The 13,611-nt window shown below is 31.5% G+C and overlaps 1 protein-coding gene across 22 annotated transcripts in view; it reads left to right on the top strand.

The window, feature by feature from the left end:
* Positions 1-13,611, top strand: part of LOC129911982 (coiled-coil domain-containing protein CG32809) — a 321,116-nt gene that overhangs the window by 33,762 nt on the left and 273,743 nt on the right. For 7 of the 22 annotated variants that reach the window (XM_055990041.1, XM_055990033.1, XM_055990037.1 and 4 more), the window contains exon 1: positions 5,739-6,203. The exons of 1 other annotated variant lie outside the window; for it this stretch is intronic. The gene's annotated coding sequence lies outside the window, so the exon portion shown is untranslated. Of the gene's footprint in view, positions 1-5,737; positions 6,447-13,611 lie in introns of those variants that run through there. 14 more of the 22 variants (XM_055990031.1, XM_055990040.1, XM_055990038.1 and 11 more) reach the window with 6 other exon arrangements.

Genomic DNA, 13,611 nt, shown 5'->3' with positions numbered 1-13,611 from the left:
AACTGAGATTTATACTCAGGATAAACCCCTCTTTAAACTTAGCTAACTTCACAACATTTGTCGGATTTTTCCCTATTGACTGAACTATTGGTATAAAAGAAAAAAGAAACAAGGTCCAAGAATAAAGTCTTGACAATGATTTAAATTTTCATGAATTCTGACTATGATATAATACTCATCTTATTTACAATTCACCATTCCAACTGAAATTCTTTCCTATTTTTTTCTTATTATACAGAGAAAAATATGACCCGCTAAAAACTAACAGATTGCCATATTGTTTTACCGTCCATACATTTCATAAGGAAATCTTATTAAAAACAACGATTAATAAGGTTTTTTTAAGGAGATTTCTTATTATTTTTATAGAGAAAATCTTATTAAAATTTGACTGAAAAGTTGATTTTTTTTTGCAACTTAGCACTAGAAAAAAAATCGCGATCAATATTTTCATGGCAGGTTGGTTCAGGTGGTAAGGTGGGCGACTAATGATTTGAAGTCTCCAGTTCGATTCCCAGCCTGGTCATCGTTTTTTTTTATTTTTTTGCAGATTTTAAAACAATAAGGAAAACCCGATTGTTTTAATAAGGTTTCCTTCTTGGATGAAAACCATAGAGAAATCTTATTGTTTTTGTTCTATTTTATGTGGTCTATTTTTCTCTGTGTAGATCCATGCAGTTTGAATTTAAAGAATAAGATTTTAACTATGTACGCATTCTTTTCGACCTTTGACAGTTTTCTAGGTTTCAAACAATAAAAAGTCAAAGTATGTTGGAGTATGTTAAAGAGTGGTTTAAAAGCTAAATTGGATTTTCACTGATATAATAATAGAAAACTTTTTAAACGAGAGTTAATTGCTGAACGTAGTATTTAATGCAATTAGTTAAAAAACCTTTAATAAAAAACCGATTAATATTCGTGTTTTTTTTTTTCATATTTTGTGACCAAGCATTTTATCAGATCAGTAAACTTTCTCTTACTATTTCTCTCGATAATGTACTACTCCTGAGTGTTTTTTTCCATTCTTTAAGATATCCTTGTTAATTTTATTTGTCTTGTGGCGAGCGACGTAGGAAGAAAACTAATAGAGCTGTGTCAATCGTGATTGATTCGGTCTTTTTGACCCGTTCACCGAAAATTCTGAGTGATTGCAATCACTATAAACCAAATCAATCAATCCTTATATCAATCTCGTTCATAAAATAAGAAAGTACGAAGTAGAAAAGTACGTTTCGTTCATCCAAATCGTTCACAATTAAAAACCACGAAGTGGAAAAGAACGTTTTGTTCATCCAAATCGTTCACAATCAAAAATCATGTAAAAAATCTCTCAGAACTCGGATTTCGTTCATTCATTCATTCTCAATCATCATTTCGATTCCATGCATACAACTGATACAAGCAGGTTCAGAGTTTGAATTGAATCGGATTCGATTGGGAATTTCTATCGAATATCTGGGGTCGAATTACCGCACACGACTACGATCATACGTTAACGTTTTGTTTATTGCTTTCTCTATTTATTTAGTAGAAGAAGATAGGGACACATAGCAACGATACGTTAACGAACGTATGCGGTAGTTCGACCCCTGACCTTGACTTCTTTTTATTTTTGATGTTTTTGAACTTGGCGGAGACATAGGACCTTACTAATAATCAAATTTACCATTAAAATTTTTCAAAAATATATTAAAAACAAAAAAAAGCGGAGATAATTAGATTTTTAAAAAAACTCTCATGGAAAATATAAAGGAAAAATTGTTTTATACGGTTGCATTGAAATGTTAATAATTCAGGTTATACGCGATTTCTTGTTTCTTCTCTAATTTGTCAGAACGAAATGAGTGAAAAAGAAATGGTTTCGATTAAATGAACGAAAGAACGATTGATAGAAAAGACCGAATCTTTGGTGAAATCAATCTTTGAACGATTCGATCTTTTGAAATGAACGATTTGCCCAGCTCTAAAAACTAATTCCCCATAAAGCTACCAACAATTTTCGCAATCAGTCAGATAGTATCAATGAATTATTGAAAAACTTTTAAGCTAGTATTACGCAATCAACGTAATCGGTCAATACCTTGAGTCTCTTATGTCAACAAAAAAAACCAAAACCATATAGCAGTGCGAGTGCTCTCGAACCCGTCAACGCGTTGACATTTTTTTTTGTGGACGGTCACACGAAAAAAGATTTCGACGTCATTTTTACGTCTGAGTGTTAAAGCGTTGACCAATTTCTTTGATCGTGTTATCCTAGCTGAAGACATAATTATCTACTTTAATAGTCTCGTTACTTTTCAACTCTAATGTAAATTGTATCCCAAAGACTAACATTGTTGTCAATCATTTTTTTTTGTATGTATACAATGTGTGCCAGGTTTGCTGTCATAGCACAACTTTCATGCTCAGGGTTTTATTTTGCTCTTTTGAAAAACTTTACTTCTTTCAAAAACACAGCGACAATATTTATGTGAACGTTTTAAGTTAAGTGAAGTGAGTATAGGACTTTTGGTTTACTATACAGCATATGTACGTTACGTAGCTATACATGTAACAATAAACTTTAAACATTTTCTCCTTGAGCAATAAAATAATTCATTCTTTTGCCCAACCCATAGCCCTTTTGGATATCCACACTTTTCTACACAAAATCAGCTAGGGATATGTGTTTTGTATGTGTTTTTAAGGCCACCACTTTGTGTTGATTGCAGCTCATTCACAGTATTTACGTTATAAGTATTAATACCTTCCATACATTCCCAGCCATAAGGTTTATTATAACATTTCAAAATAAACTAGAACTAGAACCTAGTCACACTTGTCAACTCAGTAACTAACATCACCATGTTAAAACAACAATTTGTTGTGCATAATTTTGAAGGCCGGCTTTGTTTTTTAGTTTTTTTTGTTATTATATTTAACATTACCATGTTGAAGTTTCAAACATCTTCGATATGCCCAAAAATAGTCATACTTTCTTAGTTTCAGTTAAAATAAACTTCCATACTGTTGAATATGATATACGATATACCCACTTACCATGACTTTTAGCCATCCAGTCTATATACAAAATACACACAAACAATTTTACCTGTAGATTAACATAATTTTTGCATACCAAAACACAATAACCCCAATCCCAATTACATCCTAAAAAAAAAATAATTTAAAATGTTATACCTACAAATGAGAAAAAGCTTTAAGCAAAAGCTTTTTTCCCGGCAACGAACAACAAGGTTTCTATGTGTGAGTTATAAAATTCGAATCAGATTGCCGGCAAAATAAAAGAAAACAAGTTTTTATGCTGCAGTATGAAATAACTCAAAACATCTAAGTTCGCACTCAAAAACCACGTTGTTGTCATGTTTTGTTTGACTGTATGCTATTTGTATGACAGAAATCAGCTGTTACTATTTGAGTGGATTTTTGAATGACTTGCGTTGCAGATTGTAGTAATCTGTTTAGGGTTGCCGTATAGCGAACATACTTTGCTCCACGAATTCATGAGTTCTCTGTGATATCTTCTGAAGGAATAAGAAAAAGATGCCCGAGGCCCGACTTTAAAAATATTTGTTTTTTTTAACTACCTGTTCCTGGTTTAACTTTAATAGCCCAGTCATTTTGTCGGAATTAAACGGTTTAGAAATGCAAATGAAATTAACCGAAAAAGTTAAATTTTTTATATTTTATAAAAACTCAACTGAAGTTTTCGACCAAGAATTCCTATGAGAGTTTTCCGAAATTTTGGATAAAGGTATAAAATTGTTTTTTTTTTGAGAATAAACTAATTTTTTCCTCATCGGAGAAAACATACTTTACTTCATGTCATAAGTCCCATCGAAACTAAGGCGCTGCTGTTTAATGGAGGGGATAACCAATGGCTTTTTCTTAAGCTTAAATCGCTTCAAGTGTTTAACCTTCGAAATGAGCCGCTTAATATGGATACACTTGCTTTTATACCAATTTTTCCCTTTATTTTGTCGGCAGAGTCATGTAAATTTGCCGCGAGTCGTAGAATCGCCCTCCTGTATGGTGCAGTGACACAACTCACGGTTCACCATTTCATATTTTTTCCACAGTTCGAGTCGTTCCGTAAAAATATTGAAATAATTTGTCTTGTTAGTTGCATTTTTTTTTTACATTTTTGGTGTAAAATACGGGTGACAATTTTGATTTTGGCTTTTTCTTCCTCTGCCTCACACGACCCGTTTTAACTGAAATTAGCTTAAAATTACTAAAAGACATCGGAGAATTTTTTTGCATTTCCACCTTCCTTGATTTGCACCGAAAACCAATAAAAACCGGGGTGTGCTATTTAAGTGGGCCAAAATAGGAGTACTTTATCATAGTTATTTCGCAAAAAGTTGCTCACAAAGAGAGTGCATAAGAGGAAATACAAAATTGTTAAAAATTGGACAGTTACCTATTAAGAGACTGGAATTATATCCACTAATATTAAAAACAAAAAAGGTGTGCTATTCAAGTGAGCGGCACTGTATGTTCATCTGTTCCCTCATGACTTCTAAGGTTTTTATCGTATTAAGACAAATGATGTATCGTTGTAAGCGTCTAGCTTCTCAGTTAATTAGGGTGAAATTGGTGAAAATACATTCTAAAAAGTATAAACAGAAAAATATTCTTATTTGCAATCGGGTTTTTGCTTTTGATTTATTTTGTGTTTTTAACAATAACTGATAGAAAAATGATTTTAATTTTGTAATATAATTAATTGACAAATTTCTAGCTCAAAAACTCAGCTTAAGAATATAAAAATATACTTAAACCGAGTTTTAAGAGCTAGATATTTGTCATTAAATTGGGCGTTAGTAAATTTAATAAAACAGGATAAAAACATTAATTGTTTTTATCCTGTTAAGTGATAAGAACTAAATAAGTTTTTGAAGTTACTAATACGAGGGCTGTTTGAAAAGTTGTCGGCCTAACATAGATGGCGTTGTTTAAAACAATTAATTTTAATTATCCAAACAGCCTAATATAGGTACCCGAATTCAATCAAATTCCCCTGCTAAAATAATATAGTTTACAGTGAGATTTCACTGTAAAATATATAAATCATCAACTAAAAATTTTGCGTATAAGAAGGGTACAACAGCATCTTACTGATGAGCCCAACTGTTGTGCCTGGGCGAAACGCATTATTTTGCACTAAAGGTCAAAAACAAAACATCAAATTGAGCCTAATATATACGGTTTTTTGATGAGCTGGAAGAAGCTTCCTATAAAAAGGGAATAGAAGAACCAAAACACAGATAAAATAAGTGATTTGGCATAACAAGATATTATGTAAAAAGGGATTAAAAAAAAGTTTTAAAATTTATTGCGTTTTATTGGTGAGGCCGAGAACTTTTCAAACTGCCCTGGTACATAGTTATCGTTCAATTCCAATTTTAAATTTTCCTTAGCTTTAAGTTTTATAAAAAATGTTTGTATTTTATAGCACAAAAACTTTAAAGCCACCTTGTCTCTCATTTATTATTCAATTCGCTAGATACTCTACTCGTAGATCTTACTTTTTACTTACCTAATATATTCATTCTCACTTCCTAACGAAGCAATGTAAAATAGTTGTTGATGCCCCATTGCCCCTTTTGAATTCTACGCCCTTACATATTCTTTATCAAAATGTGTTTTGAAAATGCAAACATTTCCTTTCAAACTGTTTGATCAAACAAAAACAAACCAACATTCCACTCAACTCAAATTGATAGTAAAATGTATCTCAATCTAAATGCTCAAATAACCAAAACAAACTCATATCTGCTGGTTTGTTTTTCACTCAGATACATTTTCAGTTGCAATCGTGAAGTTGTATCGGTTGTACGTGTACATGACGTACTAACGAAGCAAAATATTCAAATTCTCCGGCGAACGATCATATAATTTATTTTTTGTTTTTGCTACAATTTACATGTAGTTTTTGTTCCATAATCAAAAAAAAAACGAAAAAAATACACTCGATTGTTAGAAAAATAATTTTGTCAGTTCGTGTCATTTTTGTTTTTTTATTTTTCTCGCTTTAAGCCTTTAGTTTGATTTAATTTTTTTTTTTTGGTTTCGTTATTGTGGTTTGTCTCTTCGACGTTTGTTTAATTTTTTGTTTGGTTTCTTCTTTTTACTCGATTTTGTGTCGTGTCGTCGTTTTTTTTTAAACTGTGCTACCTACCTGTTCGATTTGTTTTGTGGTAAAATTTATATAAAAAAAAAACAAATTTCAGTGAAAAAATACAACCGATTTATTGGATTACGTGATATTAAAAAAAAAAACATAAAAAAAGCAAAAATAAATAAGCACTCAACTGGGCCAACAAAGGTTGTTCTAAGCCATTTATTCAAATTCGCCAACATGGAGCATGAGATAGTTTGAATTAAAGCCAATTTATTACTTCTATAAAAACTTGCTGTACAAAAATAAAATAAAAAATTAGGTAGGTATCGACTCACATGGTCAAAGGTTAAATAGATGGTAGATTGACCTGATTGTTATTTAATGACCAAAAAAAGTTTATAATGCCATATAATGTTAGGCCGGGGAAGGTCTTAGACCCTACTTTAAGTTTTAACTTTTCTAAAGCTTTTCGATTGAAACCTGGTGGTTGTTCTATACAGATACAATATTTTGTTCTATATAAGGAACTCTAACTATAAACACTAGTGTTTAGAGTGGAGTGAATTTTCTCCGATTTAAATCATTGACATTGATTCTTTTCGTAATCCAGATGCAGGCCGATTAATAAAAAAGATAAAAAGCTTTAATCGTGCTCCTGAAAAAGAAAAAAAAAAAAAAAACACAACAATGGATTACATAGAAAATCTATCCATAGGGTAAAATATCCAAATAAAAAAATATTGTCATATTGGGAACACCGATGACCGAAATTAATCAAATAACTTTAATAAAATAAAATTTCTTTTTGTTTTTTTTTTTTTTATTGATTTTGTATAAAATTTTGCAATATTATGGAAATTTTTTTATCATTATTTAATGACCTGGTACTTTTTAGTCAAATACTAAAGACTTAATCAAAGTTCCTAAGAAATACAAAATAAGACTGAAACATACTTTTTTCCCGGGAAACTCTGTTTTGTTTTTTTTTTTATTTGCATTCAAATTTTGTATTTGCATTTAAATTTTTAACTGAATGCATTAGGTATATCTCAAGAATATTGTGTCAACATTATAGGTCGATTGGAGCCAACTTGACCAAGTTATGAGTATTTATTTTAATATTTCGCTTACGATCGTTTTATTCCAGAGTTCAAAACTTCCAATCGTTCTCCCCACAACTAACGTTTTCAAAGCCGGTGCCCTTCATAACTTCAAAACTACTGCACCGATTCTTTCTCGGTCAAACTCTTGAAATACAAGACTGTTTTACATATCCAGCAGTTTAATTTTTAATAGTCGACTCCCTCTAAGTCGAATTTCCCTCTAAGTCGAACTTTTTCACCATTTTTAATGAACAATTTGGAAGAAAAAAATATTAAATAAATTCCTCTAACTCGAATTTCCCTCTAACTCGAACCGATTTTCAAGTCCCGTGAAAGTTCGACTTAGAGGGAGTCGACTGTATATAATTAAGACCACGTTGCGGTGTCTTGTGCTTTTTTAACAACACTACTGTTTAAAAAAAAAAACAACGAAAATTTATTTTATTTAATTTATGTATTTCAACTAAAGATGCCTCGAACATTCGGCCACTATTCGGCCTATTTTCCTGGTATTCGGATACCAAATGGAGAATACCAAATGGAGAAGAAAAAAGACATAAATTATTATATGTACCAAAATGTGTGTTTTATTAAAAAATTGTAATTTTAGTATGCTGTTCTTACATATAAGAGAACAGCATAAGAGCAAAAATTTGGAATAAAGCCTACGAAATCACTAGTTATAACGGTTTTCCGAAAGGTGGCCGGAAACTGGAGACGGCCGCAAATAGGCAACTTTACCCTATTCAAAAAGCTTTATAAAGGCTGCAGTGGCGTATCCAGAAAAAAATTTGGGGGGGGCTGAAAAAATTTTTTAATTTTTTTTTCTCTCATTTTTATTCTTCTTTGATCAAGAGAAAAGCGCTGTGCTGCGGTAGGTACTGAAAGTGGTATTGTAGCATTTTACTGCTTTCGACAATTTCGTACTACTGTCTTTTTTTTTTACATTCAAAATAGTGTTTTTTTTTTTTAAATCTTGTATCGCAAACCTTTTACACAAACAGCGAGGTGTTCAGTCATCTTAAAAAAAAAACACTTTTATTCCTATGACGTCTAGTTTTTGATCTATACTCATCACTTTTTTCGATATAAACGCCCATGTTCCGCAATTCGACCGAGAGTGAATTGAAATCACTTTTCAATTTCACGTGAAATTGACCTTTGGTCGATTTCGAAAACTTCGAAAATGCTTCGAACTGTCAAAACTAAAGGATCATCCAATTTTATTTTGTTTCTAAAGTAAAATTACTGCTACTTTGAACATGGATGCAATTTTATTGGCAACTTTAATGGAAAAAAAGCAGAATTTAAAAGAAAATATAAGAAGAAGTCACATTATGGGAGACATATTAAATATGTATGTAAGTGAAATGCAGAACATGGGCGATATTATTGCAAATTTTCAAAGAAAAATTTGTTGGGTAGAGTTTAAAGCAATGAGGTTGCAAACACAGAGGCAGTGATGAATTATGATATTTCATTACTCATGTGTTTTATGCTTTTTGTATTAATTTAACACCAAATAAACATTACAAAACAATCAAAATATAAGTTTCGATAATATTGTGTCCAAAATTTGCAGATTCACTGAAAAAGGCATCAAATTCAAGAACAAAAACAAAGTGAACTGAATTGGATCAGAAAATCTAAATGAATGAAAAAATGCCGAACAAATCATTGCCCTATGGACAAGTGAATGCTCAAAAAGTCCAATGCAGAACGTGAAAGTCTCATAAACTAATTTCACCGGCACACAAAATAAAAAAAGTGTCATGTACCAGGAACCAGACCTATCTTTCTTAAAGTTTTTGGGCACGCTGAATCGAATTTCAAGTCCGTTTGCCCCTGTCACCCTCCAGTTTTGAGTAAAATGCAAAAAACTCAAAAAAAAGAAGTTTTGTGCCTTTTTTTACATTTTTCTCAAAACTGGAGGGTAAACGGGCAAAACGGACTTGAAATTCGGATTCAGCGGGCCCAAAAACATATAGAAAGATAGGTCTGGTTCCTGGTACATGACACTTTTATTATTTTGTGTGCCAGTGTTTTCAATGAAATTCTTTTTGATGTCTAGTCCGAAATTATATACTTTTTCATAATATGTTCCTTTTTTAATCCAAATCAGAAGCACAAACCGGAATTTGCTTAAAAAAACCATTAGCTATGTTGACCACTAAGATTTTGAGATATCAAAAATGTCTATTTCCAATATCTTTGAGAAAAATATTATTTTTGAAAAAAAGTAAATATACTAAAGACGATAAAATACGGCTTTTTGAGATTGCAAAAGAAGTTTTGCAAAATTTAACGGTGATGTAGGTAGTTCGACGTCAAAATACTAAAAAAATATTTGAAGAATTCTGAATTGGACTAAAATCCGAAAAAATTATCCCAACCCTCAACGTCAGCTAAGGCTCTTACTCAAACAAACACAAACAGCCATTTCAGAACTTGGAGGGGGCTCGATCATCTGAGCTGCCTCTAGATCTCCAAGATTTACGAACAAGTCTCAGTTAATCATGTAGATTATGATGAAATCAGCCAAATAATGACATGATTTTGCAGGCTTGGGGGGGGCTTGAGCCCCCTGAGCCCCCCCCTCAATACGCCACTGAAAGGCTGTAAAATTCGTATGAGATTTTAACAGTGTCTATATTTCAACCAACCTGAGCCTTCGTCGTTTATTTTTTTTTTTTAATATGCGCTAACAAAGCAACATTATATTTATTTACATTCTTTTGCTTACTTACATTTGTGAAGACTGTATTTTTCTTAAAATATTCTGTCAGATAATTTGCGAAAAAAAATTCGTTCAACTTTTAAAAATCTTTGCTAAATACACTTCATTGCAATGCGTTGATGACCGTAACATTTCAACTTAAAATTGTCCGATATGTGAATCAAAATGAAACCTCGGTAGAAAATTCACTTATTTCGACTAAATCGGAAAAAAACGGAACGATCGAATCGGATATACCGGAGAGAGCTGAATTATGTATTTTGTTAAACATAATCGCACAAAAATAAAATAAATTCCGATTTAGCGTTTGCCTGGACATACCTGGTTGGTAAGGGTCAATGGCGCCCTCAGTTATAAACCAATTCCACAAACGTATAAGAGAACGAAGAGTGATCAATGATCTAGTTTCTAGTAGTGCGTGGTGAAGTAAAAAATACCGAAAATATTTGACTGAAAAATTAACAGATCTTTATAGAAAAGTACCTAAAAGACTTAATAATGAATATTATTATCATGTAAAATAATATGCATGTAAAACCTAATGACCTCCCATTATATTGCTCTTCTAGAGTGGGATTAAGTTCCACCGCTAAATAACAAAGTTTTAGGTTTTTATTTCAATCCAAAATGGTTAAATATAAATTCTCACCCTCAATACATACACTTGAAATATTTATCATAAATTGTATCGCGTGCCGTAGTCCATTCCATAAAAAATGTGCTTTAACTTAATTCATCGGTTGAGAACACAAAAGGCCACATAATTTTTTTAATGATTCACAGTTTAAACATATCGATTTTTAGAGATAAGTAAACTATTTCCTTTTTAAAATAGAAACGAAATTGAAGGACTTTGAATTGAATCGGTGAATTTAAGTCTCAAACCTGGTTTTTATTATAATTATTTTTTGAAGGAGTGTGATTTCGAGAGTTCAAATTTATTAAAAAAAAACCTATCGAAAACTTAGGTTGAATTGCTGCTTAAGTAAAATGTATTTCATTTTTTGTTTGACTAATTTTTGTCACCGAAATTTTTTAGGGCTCGTTTTTTTTTTTAAATTATTGAGTTCTTGAGAAATTATTGTCTGTGTTGTATATGTATGATTCTACCTTTAATATAAAATCCTTTAATGCTTACAGGGCCTAAGGATTCATAAAACAAATTATGATACGTCGGATATCAGCAATTATTATTTTCCAAGTAATTCGTTTTACTTAAATTGTCACTTTTTCATATGAAATTTATAGACAATGGTTCCAAGTATTTGCATGCTACCCAGTAATTTATAAATCGATATCGACCATTTCAGAATGACAAACAATTAATTAAGCGGAATGCCCGATTTTATATGTTTATCATTAAGATAATTATTGTCAGCCACACACTTTTGTGGACATAAAATATGCTGCCTGTTCATTGAACTCATTGGTATTTGTACTTTATGTTATTGTTTGCATTATAGAAGTCATAAATTTTATGTATTTGACTCCCCAATAATTGAGTCACAAAACTAGAATTTCTCGTTTAAGGAAAAAAAAATAATTTAAGGAATGAATAATATTCTGCATTTGAATGATATACAGATTTTGAATTTGGATCAATACACTTAGATTTGAAAACAAAATGTAGATTAAGTCAGTATCATTTAATTCCATAACTACTGCAACATTTTTATAGAATTAAAAAAAAAAAACAATTCAGCAGAGAATTGTTGCTTTTCAAAAGTGCTTCATACGTAAAAATTAACTCAACATAGGGCCCTTGATATGATGAGAATCAACAAGAACGAATATTTCATAAGTATTATAAGTTATTGCAATTTTTTTTCAATCTTCAATCTATCAATCAAAGTAAGCGACGACATGTTGTTGAGAGTTTTTTTCTTAAAAATTATTATAATGTCCCAAGATCTAATGCACTAAGAGCCTAAATGAGTTACATAAAGTCTATCTATCTATCGTTGACGTTATGCTTCTATCAAAGATCAAACCAAGATACCGCCACAAGTGTCTGCTGCTGTCTGCTAAACTATAAACAACTTAATGTAATGTGCTGCTAGTTGTTGTAACAAGCAACATAGTATTTTTTTCTAGTTACAAACAAACTTTAGAATTTAGTACATAGTTTATTTTCATTTTTTGTATCTGCTTGCCTTTTTTTCCAATCAAAGTTAAATACATGTATGTGAGTTGTTTGCCGGCTGTTTGAATCATAAAAGGCAATCTTCGTGTAATTATTTAATTGCTTAAACGAGGGAATCAGCTTAGAAGGATGACATCTTTGAATTTGAGACTAGCATTGTGAGAGACATTGAAGAGAAAGTCTGTTTTGTTTGACAAAAGGAGACATTATTTTGTGGGAATAAGATCTTTCGAAAAAATAAGTACTTAGGTATTGTTTGAAATCATTATGTAAATTGTAGGGTAGACATTGCGTCGTCTACGACACCACCGGCTGTTGTCTATTGAGGTTTGAATAAACTTTTAATGTTTAAAAGAAATTACATAGGTACCTATTGTATTTTTTGATGATGTTTCATTTGGTTGAAGAAAAATTATCATCCCTGTTTTATGGTTTAAATTGAAAAGTGTCCGCTAAATTTATAAACATTGGGTTTGAGTCACTTAACTGAGTCATATGATTCAAACCAGGTTTTTTTTCTTACGTAACTATACCTTTTGCTTTTAGCATTTTTGTGTTTTTTAGCTTCTATGATATATAGCGTTTTTTTAAAAGACAGAAACCTTACAAAATCTGTATTTACTGATGTTAAAGACTTTGTAATATTTATGGAAGCTAAAAAGTTATTTGTAACCTCATCCAAAATGGCGAAGGCCAAGGGTGCTACGCAGGTGTTCTATTTTTCACTAAAACATGGCAGAAGGCAGACATAGGCTCATTCCACACGAAACCGGGAACCGCCCATACGGCCCGGTTAGACGGTTGTTGGGCACACGTTCTTATGAAAACGACTGTTGAAGACAAAACGGCTAATTGGGCCGTCTAGACGGTTTGCGGCTTCGTGTGAAATCGGCCTCAATTTCGCAGTCGCACCAAGTGACCGATTTTCGCGACTTTAGTGCCTTTCATAAGGTTAAATTTGAATTTTGAAAATAAACCTTAACGTTTGAAAACAGTCCTCTTTTCAAAATATTTTTAAAAATCTATTAGTAGGTATTTAATAGTTCAATTAGTAATATGGACGAATTTGACTTGAATTGGATATGCGAACATACGAAATTGCTTCGTTTTGCTTGTCTGCGACATTTTTTAAAAAGTGATTGTAATGTTTTCGCTATTCTGTATTGAAGAACTTTCAGAATTCCGCTTTAAATCCATTTCAATTTAATTCTAGACATTATTAGTTATTATGCATTCATTCAAATAACCACTTATTCTCCAGACCGGTTGTACAACCAAAACATACCCTTTAAATGCCCCTCATAAAATTCAATATGCAAATTGTTTCGCAATTACCCACAGAACACAATATTAAGAGCCACAACACAGTTTTTCCCTCCAATTAAGCTTGAACTTGAACCGAATAACAAAAAAAAAAACTAAAAACTAAAAAAAAAAAAAAAAACAACCCACACCTTCACCCACTATCCTCCGTTTATCTATATCTAATTTTATCATGCGC

The sequence above is a fragment of the Episyrphus balteatus genome, chromosome 2, assembly GCF_945859705.1.
Source record: "Episyrphus balteatus chromosome 2, idEpiBalt1.1, whole genome shotgun sequence".
Lineage (NCBI taxonomy): Eukaryota > Metazoa > Arthropoda > Insecta > Diptera > Syrphidae > Episyrphus > Episyrphus balteatus.
The sequence above is the reverse complement of the archived record's forward strand: the minus strand, read 5'-3'. Positions and strand labels throughout refer to the sequence as shown.